The sequence below is a fragment of the Pongo abelii genome, chromosome 14 (genome assembly GCF_028885655.2).
Source record: "Pongo abelii isolate AG06213 chromosome 14, NHGRI_mPonAbe1-v2.0_pri, whole genome shotgun sequence".
Taxonomy (NCBI): domain Eukaryota; kingdom Metazoa; phylum Chordata; class Mammalia; order Primates; family Hominidae; genus Pongo; species Pongo abelii.
The window spans coordinates 49,621,988-49,636,237 of record NC_071999.2 but is presented as its reverse complement, the minus strand read 5'-3'; the positions used below and the strand labels follow the sequence as shown (position 1 = coordinate 49,636,237).

General features: G+C 42.8%; 1 long non-coding RNA gene across 1 annotated transcript in view; it reads right to left on the bottom strand.

Moving 5' to 3' along the window:
• Window positions 1-12,763, bottom strand: part of LOC112128578 (uncharacterized) — a 57,206-nt gene extending 44,443 nt beyond the window's left edge. The window contains exons 1-2 of the long non-coding RNA XR_002911079.2: window positions 12,689-12,763; window positions 1,856-1,959 (exon numbers count right to left, since the gene is read on the bottom strand). This is a non-coding gene — a long non-coding RNA (uncharacterized LOC112128578). The remainder of the gene's footprint in view (window positions 1-1,855; window positions 1,960-12,688) is intronic.
• Window positions 12,764-14,250: the final 1,487 nt, after the last annotated feature.

Sequence of the window (14,250 nt, the reverse complement as noted above, 5' to 3'; positions counted from 1 at the left end):
GACTCTGGCCAGAGAGCTGAACTTTCTCCTTGCTGTCCTCTGTTGCCAGGGTATCTTCTCCTTTGGGCTTGGGGCAACCATCCTCAGCTTCTTTATCTTTTCCCCCTTACTGTACAACACAGTGACTGAGCAACCCCAAGGACTCATTTTGGAGGAGTTGAAGGAGTTCGCATGGGGCGCTGTATTTGTGATTCATTTCCGTTAGCCTTACAGAGATGATGGATGGCACTGAATAGCACATCTAGCATTTGAGGCTTGATATTAGCTAATGATAGAGCCAGGCCCCTTTGGCTCTCACTGAATGGGAAACTTAGCTATTAACTAAAATTAAGTGACTCGTTTTGAGGTCAAACCGTAAGTCAGGGATAGAATGAGAATTGAAATCACAGCTCCAAAGAGCTGCAAACACAAAGACTTGAAGATGGGAAAAAAAGGATACAATTTAGGAAGATTAGTTACCCTTTCTCCTGCTTCACTGACAGCCAACCCTGGCTATGGACTATTCTCAGAGATTAATAATTCATTTTGAACCTTAATAATGAATTAGAGTGTTTATGTACACAGCATCTTTGTGTGACAGTTCTGTGCTCTCCTCTTGAAGAAAAATGAAGCAGGTTTAAATGGTTTACAGATCTCTGACCACTCATCTACAACGTTGATGCAGTTCAACTTAATTCAGCAAGAATTTACTTAGCACACATTGCGTGCCAAGCATTGGGCTAATCCTCTAAAATCAATACTGGGGTGCAGTGACTCCTGTCTGTAATCCCAGCACTTTGGGAGGCCAACGTGGGTGGATTACCCAAGGTCAGGAGTTCGAGACCAACCTGGCCAACATGGCGAAACCTCATCTCTACTAAAAATACAAAAATTAGCCGGGCATGGTGGCAGGTGCCTATAATCCCAGCTACTTGGGAGGCTGAGGCAAGAGAATTGCTTGGAACTGGGAGGCAGAGGTTGCAGTGAACCGAGATCGTGCCATTGCACTCCAGCCTGGGTTACTGAGCAAGACTCCATCTCAATAACAATAATAATAATGTTTAAAAATTAAAAAAATAAAATGAATACTAGAAATTTAAATAAGACCAAATCCCTGCCCACAATGAACTTGGAATCTAGTCCTCTGTTCATTTATTACCTTAAATTTTATTATTTGTACCATTCTCTTTTTGACTGGTATAATTACAAGAAGAACACAATTACATTTTGACTTAAAAGTATCAAGAACACACAGTGTTCTTGAGGACATGATGGTGATTTGTCATTTGGCCAGATGAACTGGCGAATGCCAACAGGCACACATTAACATCGGCTGCTGCCCTTCAGTTGTAGACTTGGAAAGCATATTCTAAATCCCCCAGTGAAATGTTTTGGCAGGCATTTTCATCCAGATATTATTAACAGTCAAACTAAAAAAATCCACACATCAATTCTGACTCTCAGGGAGGTCCTGGATGGAATTGTTAGGGACTAGAGAGCTTCAAGTGCTTTTGTCCAACCAAATCACATTTCCCAATCAGTCATAATCTTTTAAGTAGCTTTTCTGTTTGGGGTAAATAAGGTAGCACAGGCATTTCCTTGTCCAGCCACTTTTTGCGTTTTTCATTACTGTCACATTTTTGGAGGTTATGACTGATCCAAGACTTAACTATATAAGAATCCTCTCAACAGTAAAAAGACCTTTGGGGAAAAGCATCACACAAGTATACAACCAGTTGGAGAGCATGATCTGTGCAGTCCATTCATTCAACAATGACTTATCAAGCACTCTGCTAGACCTTGTACATCTTAGACCAATGACTCAATCTTTGACCCTCAGCTTTCCTCCTCTGTGAAATGGGAATAATATACCTACCTCACAGGGTGGTGATGGACATGAACTCAGCAGCTATGTGAAAGTTCTCATCCCAGGGCCCACACATCCCAGGGGAGCTGTTCAGTCAACATGAATTTCCTTCACTGCTAGGGGAAAAGGGTCACACCTATCAGTGAAATGTTTTGTTTTGTTTTTTCCCTCGCTTTTTTCAGATTGCCTTCCCCACTTCAGCCCTCTTCAGCTTTACAGATGCACTCTTGGAAATTCCTTCACGCTTCTGTCCTCTGACCTCGTAGTCTATCCTCATTCTTACCTACTGGGTCTCAGAACATCAGCCATCCTTCCTGCTAGCCAAAACCATTCCTCCTGTGCTTGGGAGCCTACCTTCCTGATTCCTAAGAACATCCTGCCATCCAAAACATCATTCTCTTCCTGTCTTCAGGTACCATATTACTTTCTGCCTATAAAGAAGCTTGACTTTCCTCCTGGGCTCTTGAGCACCCCATCTGACCGACCACAACCTTCTCACTCTGTTTTACTTCCAAGCCAGGCTCTGGAAGGAGTGGAGACTGTCTACTCTCACCCTACACAAGCCACTGTCCTCTGGCTTCCAGCTTCCCCACGCCACTGAGGCAGCCCTTGCCAAGATCATCATTCATTTCCAGACCTACTGGATGTTATTTCGCCTTCTTGTTCTCCTCAGTTCTTCATAATTTTGGAGACTGTTTTCTTTTTGAAACTGCCACTTCCTTGGCTCTGTGTTGCTGCCATTTGAGTCCTCCCCTTCCTGGCTACTCTGGAGCTCCTCATCCGTTCCACCTGATGATAGTGACGAACCTGCACTCTGGCCTTAATTTGTGCAGGTGGTTTTCTAAGCACTTTACATATATTAGCTCATTTTAATCTACACAACAAATTTTTTTTTTTTTTTTTTTAAGAGGCAGGGTCTCGCTCTGTCACCCAGGCTGGCATGATCATAACTCACTGTAACCTCAAACTCCTGGGCTAAAGCAATCCTCCTGCCTCAGCCTACCAAGTAGCTAGGACTACAGGCATGCACCACCATACCTGAATACATTTTTATCTTTTGTAGAGATAGGGTTCTCCCTATGCTGCCCAGACTGGTCTCAAACTCCTGGTCCCAAGCCATCCTCCTGCCTCAGCCTCCCAAATTGCTGAGATTACAAGCATGAGCCACCATGCCCACCCAAATCTTTATTGAGTACTATTATTTCCCCCATTTCCTATACAAAGAAAGCAATGCTGGGAAAGGCTAAGCAATCTGCTAAGAGTGACACAGCTCAGAAGAGGTGGGACCTGCCTCAAACCCACATGGTCTAGCCCCAGAAAACCCTTATCACTACCTACATGTGAGTTCTTCTCCTCAACCTTTTTATTAATTTTAACATTTCAACATTTTTGTTTTCATTCTGTATGTTCTCCCAGGGATGTCCGATTTGCTCCCATTCTTTTAATTATTAGCTACCTGCATATCAATGACTTCTGTGTCAGTTCAGTCTCTCCAAGAAGCAGACACCAAAAGGGAATGAGAGATACCAGGCATTACTGGGAGAAATGCCTGCAAGGGATAAAGAAGAGAGGGAGCAAAAGAAGGCAGGGCCAGCCTTCAGACCATTGTACCAATCAGATATCTGTGAAAGGAAAAGGGGCAGGAAAGAGGATTGGGTAGGAAGGAAGAGCCCCAGATTGGAGTAAAGGAGAAGAAAGTCTGCCAGCTACACTCCTAGTAGCAGGTTCTCCCATCAGGATATCCCAGCAGCCCACCTCCATGGTCACCAGAAAGCCCAAATCTACATTTCCAGTCCTAACCTCTGTTTCAGCTCCAGTCTTATACCCAACCACTTCCCATACGCATACAAGACCCACAGAACCTCAACGTCAGTATGGCCAACAATGACTCATTATCTTCTTCTGGCCTCACTGCTTGAAGCTCCACATTCTCTATATTCCTTAGCTCCCTATGTGATACTACCATCCACCCATCACTTAAGCTTATCCCTCCGGTCTGCCCATACAATCAATAGCCAAGGTCTATGGACTTTATGTCTAAAATTTCTGTTGAATTTGTTGGTCATCTCCTCTCCATGCATACTACTGCTGCCTTTGTACCCTCGTCATTTTACTCTGTTGTAAGAACTCTGTATCTCTGTTCTTTGTCTCTGCTCTCTTCCCACTGCGCTGTCAACGGTGATTCCTCTCCCCTCTGTGCCCCGCTTCCATAATGACCGCATGAACAGAAAATCTTGATATAGTGAAGGCTTACAGGCAAGCCAGAGTGCTGCAAGACTTCAGATAGGGGACCCTCAGCCCCTGACAGAAGTGCAAGGAGGGCTTTCTAGAGGAAGACACCCAGAAAAAGCACAAAGCAGATGACCAGGCCCTATTCAAATAAATAATTATTCACTCGGCCATGGTTTTTCGTGGCCAAGAAAGGTTTAGTCATAAGAAAATTTCATGCTGCTATTAAAAGAGTTGATTGCTAAAGGCGAGTAGGAAGGTGCTTCAGTTTTTCCACAACTTTGAGGACCTTTAGTGGGGCTTCTCTTTTAACCACAGCCAACATTGACACCTAACTGTCGGATGGGTTTCAAGTTCAGCCGCTGACTTTGCCACAGTGCTCCCTGACCTCACCTCACACTTCCCACCTCCTTTTAACTTGAGAGACAAACTCATTCTCACCACTCTGCAGGGAGGTATTGTTTATTGTCTCTTGGAAGAGAAACTTGAGAAGGCAAACTGTGTGGGCCTCTCCTGCAGGTACAATGAATTCTTGATGGGTCTGAGAAACAACTGCTGATCAGAGTCTATTTCAGTTTACAAAAATATATCAAAGATCTGTAGAAAATCACCCAGGTTTTGAGTCTTTTGAGTTTAATTTCAGAACATGTCAATAGAGTTATGACTGTAAGATATTCTGGAGGACACAGGATATTTTGCTCAGTGAACTGAATTGTGAAAGTTTAATCAGCTCACTTACCCTCCCCTATCTCCACCCATCCAGGATACAGAAATGAACACTTCCCTCCTTTCAGAAGTAATTTATCCTACATTCTCTATGAGATAGTGGGTGGAAACTATAATAGATCAGATAAACTGATACACATGAAGATGTTATAACTATAAATATTCCCAAAAATATGCCTTTTAATTACAGTGTCTAAACATGATTTCCTTAGAGAATTTCATTTTAGTAACACATAATTTATAAACTTGCTTTATATTCATGTTTCTTTTCTAAAGGAAATAATTGCATTATCTTCCTTTGACTGTAGGGGGACAGACAGCAGGAGAAACAACTGAAAGGAAAAGTCATGGGTATCGATTTGATTGTTCAGGCAGATGATTAACTGCCTCTGCAGAGGCAGCCCCAAGGGCCATGAAAGCCATTGCTCAATTTAAGACTTTCCAAGTTTCCCTCTTTATTATCGAAATCTGCTCTTTGTTTCTTAGCTTGAAAACTTCATTTTGTTGACTGTAGTTTTTCCTCCATGCTCAAGACTAGCAAAGTAGATACCAGCTCTATGCAGAATGGTGCCTCTCTGTGCTGGTGTTTGTCTTTACATGCCAAGGTGCAAAGCAACCAGGGCTATGAGAAGATGCCCAGAGAGGTCAGGCTTGGCATCTGGGAGAGGAGGCAGTGACTACCACCTTTTGTGGCCACTCATTCTCTTTGGAATCAGATGGACCACAGTACAAAGTGGCACTTCCCTGGTGGACCAAACGACTGGTTTTCTATAGTCCAGGTAGATGCTGCACACACCTTGCTAATCACCAAGCTATAGAGTGTTTATTAGTAGCTACCATTATTATTATTAAATAAATGTGAGCAGATTAGTGGCGCTTAAAAGAACATGTTTCTTGGCCGGGCACGGTGGCTCACACCTGTAATGCCAGCACTTTGGGAAGCCGAGGTGAGTGGATCACCTGAGTTCAGGAGTTTGAGGCTAGCCTGGACAACATGGTGAAACCCTGTATCTACTAAAAATACAAAAATTAGCCAGACATGGTGGTGGGCACCTGTAATCCCAGCTACTTGGGAGGCTGAGGCAGGAGAATCACTTGAACCTGGGAGGTGGAGGTTGCAGTGAGCTGAGATTGTACCACTGTACTCCAGCCTGGGCGGCAGAGTGAGACTTGGTCTCTAAATAAATAAATAACATCTCTGTCACTCAGGTCTATTCCATGAGCTTCCTGGGCATGAGACTGAGGAGTGGTTTGTGCCTAAGATCCTCACCTGTGTTGGGTGTCATGACAAGACTAAGGTTGTGAAACTCTGGTCCAAGAATAATCTCTCAGGGGGGATCTCTGGGCCCCTAAGCTGGTGTAGGACCATACTTATGTACATGACCATATTTTTTTCCCTCTTCCTTCTCAGTTTGCTGCCTGACCACAGGTACTAACACAACACAATGTTCAGTTGGCTCTTAACTTCAGATACTCTCCCTCTGAAATCTCCTTTTGCTGAGTTGTCTAGAACCAAGCTGCTGCCTCCAACCTCTTCTGCAGCTCTGCCCTCATACCTTTAAATATCAAAGGAACAAGGAAATAGAATCAATCGGCCTGGGCAACATGGCAAAACCCTGTTTCTACAAAAAAAATACAAAAAATTAGTCAGGCATGGTGGTGTGCACCTGTTGTCCCAGCTACTCAGGAGGCTGAGGTGGGAGGATTGCTTCAGCAGGGGAAGCAGAGGTTGCAGTGAGCTGAGGTCACACTACTGCACTCCAGCCTGTGTGACAGAGTAGGACCCTGTCTCAAAAAAAAAAAAGCAAAATAGGATCAATAACCCAGCTGTTCCAGGACATTGTGCATTTAGTGTGTCAGGACAATCGGCTGTGTTTTCCCTATTTCAAGCAATAAGTATTCAAACCCCAACTCCGCCATTTAATGACTGTGTGATCTTGGGTAAGTTTCCTAACCTCTCAAAGACTCAGTTTCCTTATCTGAAAAATGGGAGTACAATAGGGTTGTTGTGAGTGTTGAGTGAGATAATATTGTTGGGAAAAAAGCTTTTCCTCTTCCAACTTGGGTTCAGCGGCTAGGGGCTTACAAATTTAACTGACTATAGACAGATTAACAGAGAGAAGACAAAGTTTATTATGTGGGTAGGAGCCTTTAGATTAAATAGTTCCTCAAGGCTGGATACAGTGGCTCACACCTGTAATCCCAAGCACTTTGGGATTGGGTGGGAGGATTATTTGAGCCCGGGCAACATAGCAAGACCACATGTCTACAAAAAAATAAAAATAAAAATTAGTTGGGTGTGGTGGTGCACGCCTGTGGTCCTACCTGTTTGGGATGCTGAGGTGGGAGGATGAATAGAGTCCAGTAGTTTGAGGCTGCAGTGAGCTATGAAGGTGCCACTGCATTCCAGCCTAGGTGACAGAGTGAGAAACTATCTCAAAAAAAAAAAAAAGAAAAAGAAAAAGAAATGGCTCCTCAAGTAGCTAGAGATAGGAGTTTATACCAACTACATAGAGTAAAAGGAGGCAGGAGAAAGGGCTTCCATGGAAGAACAAATGAAAGGTATGACAGTTTCAGATAATTTGTTTAAGCAATTGCTCATCCCAGTACTAATGGTTAGTCTCCTTTCTGGCTATAAACCCCCTGGAGAGGGAATTTATGGCAGCTATAATTTTTGGAAGATCCTGCTTAAGTCAGCAAAATGAAGTTTAGAAAACGTTTCTTTTTTCACGGCTGCTACTTCTTTAGATGCTTTTAGCTTGAATTTTTTTTTTTTTTTTTTTGAAACAGACTTCCACTCTTGTCGCCCAGGCTGGAGTGCAATGGCACAATCTCAGCTCACTGCAACCTCCGCCTCCCAGGTTCAAACGATTATCATGCCTCAGCCTCCCAAGTAGCTGGGATTATAGGTGCCCAGCACCATACCCAGCTACTTTTTGTATTTTTAGTAGAGACAGCGTTTCACCATGTTGGCCAGGCTGGTCTCGAACTCCCGACCACAGGCGATCCACCCAACTCAGCCTCCCAAAGTGCTGGGATTACAGGCGGGAGCCACTGCGCCCGGCTGCTTGAAATAATTTTTATGCTACTGAGGTGCATTTCAGATCCCTTCATTTTAAAATGCATAGTGCTATCTATGTGTTAGTTTGTTGTTTTGTTACTATAGTGTTGTTGTCATTGTTGTTGTTACAAGATAGGTAAATCTTTCATAGAGGCATTACCAAAAAAGTGGCACCTTACCCTTAGGACCAATGGCTCCCCTTCGGGAGCTGAAGAGTGGGATGTTTCATAGAAGTTATGGCAGCAAAGGCAGCCATGAGGGGAAATACTCCGCTTGTCCCAAGAGGAGAAAAGAAATTTCCATTCCCCCTTCTTTTACCATAAGCACAAATGAAGAGTTTCTGTAACAAAAGGCCTCTTCTTTGAGCCCCAGCACAGAAAAAAAAATAAAGCCGAATAAAAATCATTTTATTTATGAAGTTTTTGTTCCAGGTGTCTGTAGAGATACCCAGAATGAGGTAAGACACATGGCAGAGGGATTCCAGCGTTGAGGAAGAATTAATCACCTAACAAGGTCTAGATGAAAACTCACACCCAAGGTTGTATATTTTTAAATCCTGGGTCACAAAAAGACTTGCTTAAAGTGAATACTTTTATGTAAAGGTGTTTTCTGGTTTCAAGATATTTTAAACACTTATTAGAAAAAAAATCATTAAAATAAGAGAGAAATCTCTGTTTTGCTCATTAGAGAAAAAAATGGCAGAATGATCCATATTGCATAGATTTTCATGTTTTAATTTATTTTTCAGGAAATCACACTCATTCTATTTGTGGTACAGAGTGTGTAGTTTGGGGTGAAGTCACATTAGAAAAAAATCCTTGTATTATGTAATAATGTCTAACAGAGTTATTATAACAAAACAGACTGACTCCTAAAGGAAAATTTACTTTAATTTTATCATTTATCATTTTAAGGATTTATTAACTGCATGCAGTGTAAAGGACATTGCTTCAAATCTATTAATGTTTTTCTATACTTGTGCAAATGATTTTAAAAATGGATAAATCTAAAGTTTATTTATTTATTTATTTATTTATTGAGATAGAGTCTTGCTCTGTCACCCAGGCTGGAGTGCAGTGGCACAATCTCAGCTCACTGCAACTTCTGCCTCCCAGGTTCAAGCAATTCTCGTGCCTCAGCTTCCTGAGTAACTGGGACTACAGGTGTGTGTCACCACGCTTTGCTAATTTTTGTATTTTAGTAGAGATGGGGTTTCACTATGTTGGCCAGGCTGGTCTTGAACTCCTGACCTCAGGTGATCCACCCACCTCGGCCTCCCAAAGTGCTGGGATTACAGGCGTGAGCCACCACGCCCAGCAAACCTGAAATTTCAATAGGGCAAGGAAGATGATTTAACAAATCTTGTATTCAGGAAGGTGGACTCCCCACCTCTTCCTGGCTAAATGGTAATTAAATAAGAAGAGAGGAGAGTAAGGTACATTAGTGATTGGAAAATGAAGTTTGCTTGCTTGTTTGTTTTAACATAAACACACTGCCCAGCATTTTTTGGAGTAACCTAGTGATGCCAATGATAATTAGTCGAGTTATAGAGTTGTGCGCGTTAAGAACATGGAGCATATATTAACAAATAGGCATTTTTTGAATCATTTAAGAAGTGGCATTTTTCTTACTCCAAGAGGTCCCCCATGTTTCCCCACTTTTCCTTCCTCATGGGCACTTCCTTATGACAAGTAAATAACAGAGCTGCTTAACTGATCTATTCACATTTTTAAAAAATCTTATTCTCTGCATGTTGCTAGCATTTTTATCTGCATAATTAATTCTTTTGGATTATAAATCCTTCAAGCAGTAGCCTTCAGCTCTGATGTCATGAGCTATTGGTATGTCATTATCTGTACAAGAGAAAGGAAAAGAGCCGTAATTTGTGGGGTGGGATGTGGGTGGGATTGAGTATAACTCATGGCCTAGGCCCATAAAACATTTACGAAGCCCTGGGAGCTGGTGCCCCAGGCAAATGTCTTCCAGCAGGTGTGTCCCTGCAGAACAAGGTTGAGACCCAGAGCCTGTATGGCTTGGGGTCATGTTGACCCAGATGATTCTGCCCAGCATAGAATACAGTGTCACTGCAAGTGGGCATCTCAAGAAGGTTGCCGGCTGGTGATGGTGGCAATCACGGTGACAATGAAGGTGGTAGTGGTCATCATAACATACCTTTGCTCTCAAGCAATTCTTAATTTCCTCTATTTCACCATCTCTTAGCCTAGACCTAGAAAAACTGGACGATGAGTACTTAAAGCCAAAGACTCCTTCCTCAGAGGAAGGCCAATGAAAGAAATGTACGAGGTAGGTTGTGTCAACTCTTCTCCTCTGCTTGTCACACTCGTAGTCACGGATAAAGATCAGAGCTGCTTTCCCATGTCTGGGGCCCTTCCAGAGCCCCATCCATATGAGGTCCAAGTTCAGCTCCACTAGAAAAGATTAACAGGTCTTGCTTTTTGTAGCAGACACCGTTCATTGCGTACTCAACAGCTGGTTTCAACTCACCCATTCTGGCTTTCGCTCTGCAGCCATGAGCTAAAGGAAGGCATTCATTGTCAAAGGCAATCACAGCAGTGTCCTTCTCTTTGCCAGCGACTGATGTAGGCTTTGGCACCATGACCCGATCCTTATTTGAGGGTAAGATACTGGAGCTGCTTCTGAGGAGGCTTTTCCTCATCAATTAAAAACAAAAAGATGAGGCCAGGTGTGGTGGCTCATGCCTGTAATCCCAGCACTTTGGAAGGCTGAGGTGGGTGGATTGTTTGAGGTCAGGAGTTCAAGACCAACCTGACCAACATGCTGAAACCCTGTCTCTACTAAAAAAAAAAAAATACAAAAATTAGCCGGGCATGGTGGCAGGTGCCTGTAATCCCAGCTACTTGGGAGGCCGAGGCAGGAGAATCACTTGAAGCTAGGAGCCGGAGGTTGCAGTGAGCTGAGGTGGCACCACTGCACTCCAGCCTGGGTGACAGAGCGAGACTCCATGTCAAAAACAAAACAAAACAACAAAAACAAAAAGATCCTAGGTGTGGTGGCCCACACCTGTAATCCCAGCCCTTTGGGAGGCCAAGGAGGGTGTATAACCTGAGGCCAGGAGTTCAAGAGCAGCCTGGCCAACATGGTGAAACCTTGTCTCTACTAAAAATACAAAAATTAGCTGGGCGTGGTGGTGCGCACTTCGGGAGGCTGAGCAAGAGAATCACTTGAGCCCAGGAGGCGGAGGTTGCAGTGAGCCAAGATGGCACCACTGCACTCCAGCCTGGGTGATAGAGCAAGACCCTGCCTGAAAAAAAAAAAAGAAAAAAGAAAAGAAGAAGAAGAAGCCTGTTACTAGGCCAGACATGGTGGCTTACACCTGTAATCCCAGCACTTTGGGAGGCCGAGGCGGGTGGATCACCTGAGCCCAGGAAGTCGAGGCTGCAGTGAGCCCTGATTGTACTACTGCACTTCAGCCTGGGCCACAGAATGAGACCCTGTCTCCAAACACACACACAAAGAAGCCTGTTATGTTTAAAGCACTTTAGGATTGGCAAGTCTTCTGTGGCTCACAGGCAAAAGCTTTCCAACAGACACATCTTTTATAATATCCCAGGCGTGTGATAAGACGATCAGGGATGAGAGCCCCCCAGGAAAATATGTTGTCCCAGCCACCTGGATTCAGTTGCTCATTTAAATCACTAAAAAAATCACTGAAAACTATAGTTCCTTAGTCCCCTATATCCATTCATTCACTCATTAAGTGAATATTCAGTGAGCTCTTCCTATGGTTTTGCTATAAAGGACACCAAGAAACAGAGTATCTAGCAGTGACTCAGTACTTGAGCATCCCCCAAGAACTTCACATACACCTCATTTGATGCCCTGAAGAACCCAGTGAAACCAATATTATTATTATTCTCATTTTATCTAGAGAAATGTGAGGCTCAAAAAGATTGTCAAAATTTCCATAACCTGACTTTAAGTCCAGGGATTTTTTTCCACCAAACCCAAATTGCATGTTGCCCTCAGGAAGCTTAAGGTATAAAAGTAGGGATCTAGGGTATGCATATATTTAAAATTAAATAATAAACAAGATTTAGATAGCAATACAAATAGTTATTCAGAAATTTTACAGGGTAGTAAGTAGTTAAGGACCAAACTGGTAAGGGAGAGAATAAGCATTGTTCAAAAGGAACTTAGTACTGTTGATGGAGAAGCAGATTTTATGCTCATTGCAAATGGGAAAAATCTTTCCCATACAAGCACTAACGGCTCATGTTTGGAATCTGACATAATCATATAAAAACTATTGCTAACTTCAAACAAGTAAAAAATGCATAAACTAGACTCATATTTCTTATCAGATCTTTATCACCTACTTTTGCCACCTATAAATAGTTAATTCTATTTATAGAAAAGAATAGTTAAGCTTGAAAGAACTTCATAAAATAACTTCATTTGAAAAGCATTAATGTGTAGATATTAAGAATATTGGAAAAAAGGATTTAAGGTAATCTTGATTTGCCCCAATAATAACTGAAGTGAATGAAACACATTAACATTAGATTCTTATTTTTACTAACTTCATGGAATTAGTAATACTCAAGCACTCTACAACAGCATTGCCTGATTCATTAGCCAGTAGTCACTAGGTATATTTGGCTATTTAAATTTTAATAAAAGCTGGGCGCTGTTGTTCATGCCTGTAATCCCAGCATTTTGGGAGCCCAAGGCAGGTGGATCACTTGAGCTCAGGAGTTCAAGACCAGCCTGGGCAACATGGTGAAATCCCATCTCTACTAAAAATAAAAATTAAAAAAAAATTAGCCAAGCATGGTGGTGCTCACCTATAGTACCAGCTACTTGAGAGGCTGAGGCAGGAGGATCATTTGAATCATATGATTCTGGTGACAGAGGTTGAAGTGAGCTGAGATCGCACCATTGCACTCCAGCCTGGATGAGGAAAGTGAAACCTTGTCTCAAAAAAAAAAAAAAAAGTAAAGGGAGGCTGAGGCAGTAGGATAACTTGAGGCCAAGAGTTTAAGACCAACCTGGGTAGCACAGCAAGACTCCATCTGTACAAAAAATAAAATAAAATTTGCCACATGGATGGTGCATGCCTGTAGTCCCAGCTACTCAGAAGGTTGAGATGGGAGGATTGCTTGAGCCCAGGATATACAGGATACATGAGCTGTGATTGAGCCATTGCACCCCAGCCTGGGTGACAGAGTGAGACCCTGTCTTTAAAAATAAATACATAAAATGTAAAATTTCATTCCTCAGTTGCACTAGCCACATTTCATGTCCTCAATAGCCACATGTGGTTAGTAGTTATATGGGACCATGCAAATATAGAACATTATGATCTTTGCAGAAGTTCTAGTAGACAATGCTGCTCTAGATCCTGGCAAATGAGAGGCTATCATGAGGAATAGAAAATGATTTTTTAAAAGAAAATGGGTGGCTGGGCACGTTGGCTCACATCTGTAATCCCAGCACTTTGGGAGGTCGAGGTGGGTGGATCATCTGAGATTGGGAGTTCAAGACCAGCCTGACCAACATGGAGAAACCCCATCTCTACTAAAAATACGAAATTAGCCAGGCATGGTGGCACATGCCTGTATCCCAGCTACTCAGGAAGGCTGAGGCAGGAGAATCCCTTGAACCCAGGAGGTGGAGGTTGTGGTGAGCCGAGATCGTGCCACTGCACTCTAGCCTGGGCAACAAGAGCGAAACTCAGTCTCAAAAAAAAAAAAAAAAAAAAAAAATGAAAATGGGGAAAATATGGAGTCCTCCTTATAACACTTCTCATTGCTTTGTATAATTATTGCATCAAAGTTGCCTTATTCATTCATTATTTTAATACTCACTAGGCACTGTATTATATTAAAAGCTGTATAAATGTACTACTTAAGTTCTGCTAGGAATTGGCAGTTGTTTCTCCCAGAATCTAGCACCTAACACTGTTCAGGAAAACAGTTCTATTGAATAATTACTGATTGACTGAATGGCTCTGAGGAACACTGCAGACATTAAGACTTCTGCTGCTGTTAAACAGGTCAGGAGTGAGACTAGAAGCTCCGTTGCAGAAGACAAATTCTTTTACTTTTTTTTTGAGATGGAGTCTTGCTCTGTTGCCCAGGCTGGAGTGTAGTGGTGTGATCTTGGCTCACTGCAACTTCCACCTCCTGGGTTCAAGCAATTCTCCTGCCTCAGCCTCCCAAGTAGCTGGGAGTACAGGTTTGCACCACCACACTTGGCTAATTTTTTGTATTTTTGTAGAGACAGGTTTGTCCATGTTGATCAGGCTGGTCTCGAACTCCTGACCTCAGGTGATCTGCCCGCCTCAGCCTCCCAAAATGCTAGGATTACAGGCATGAGCCACTGTCCCCAGCCTGAGAAGGCAAGT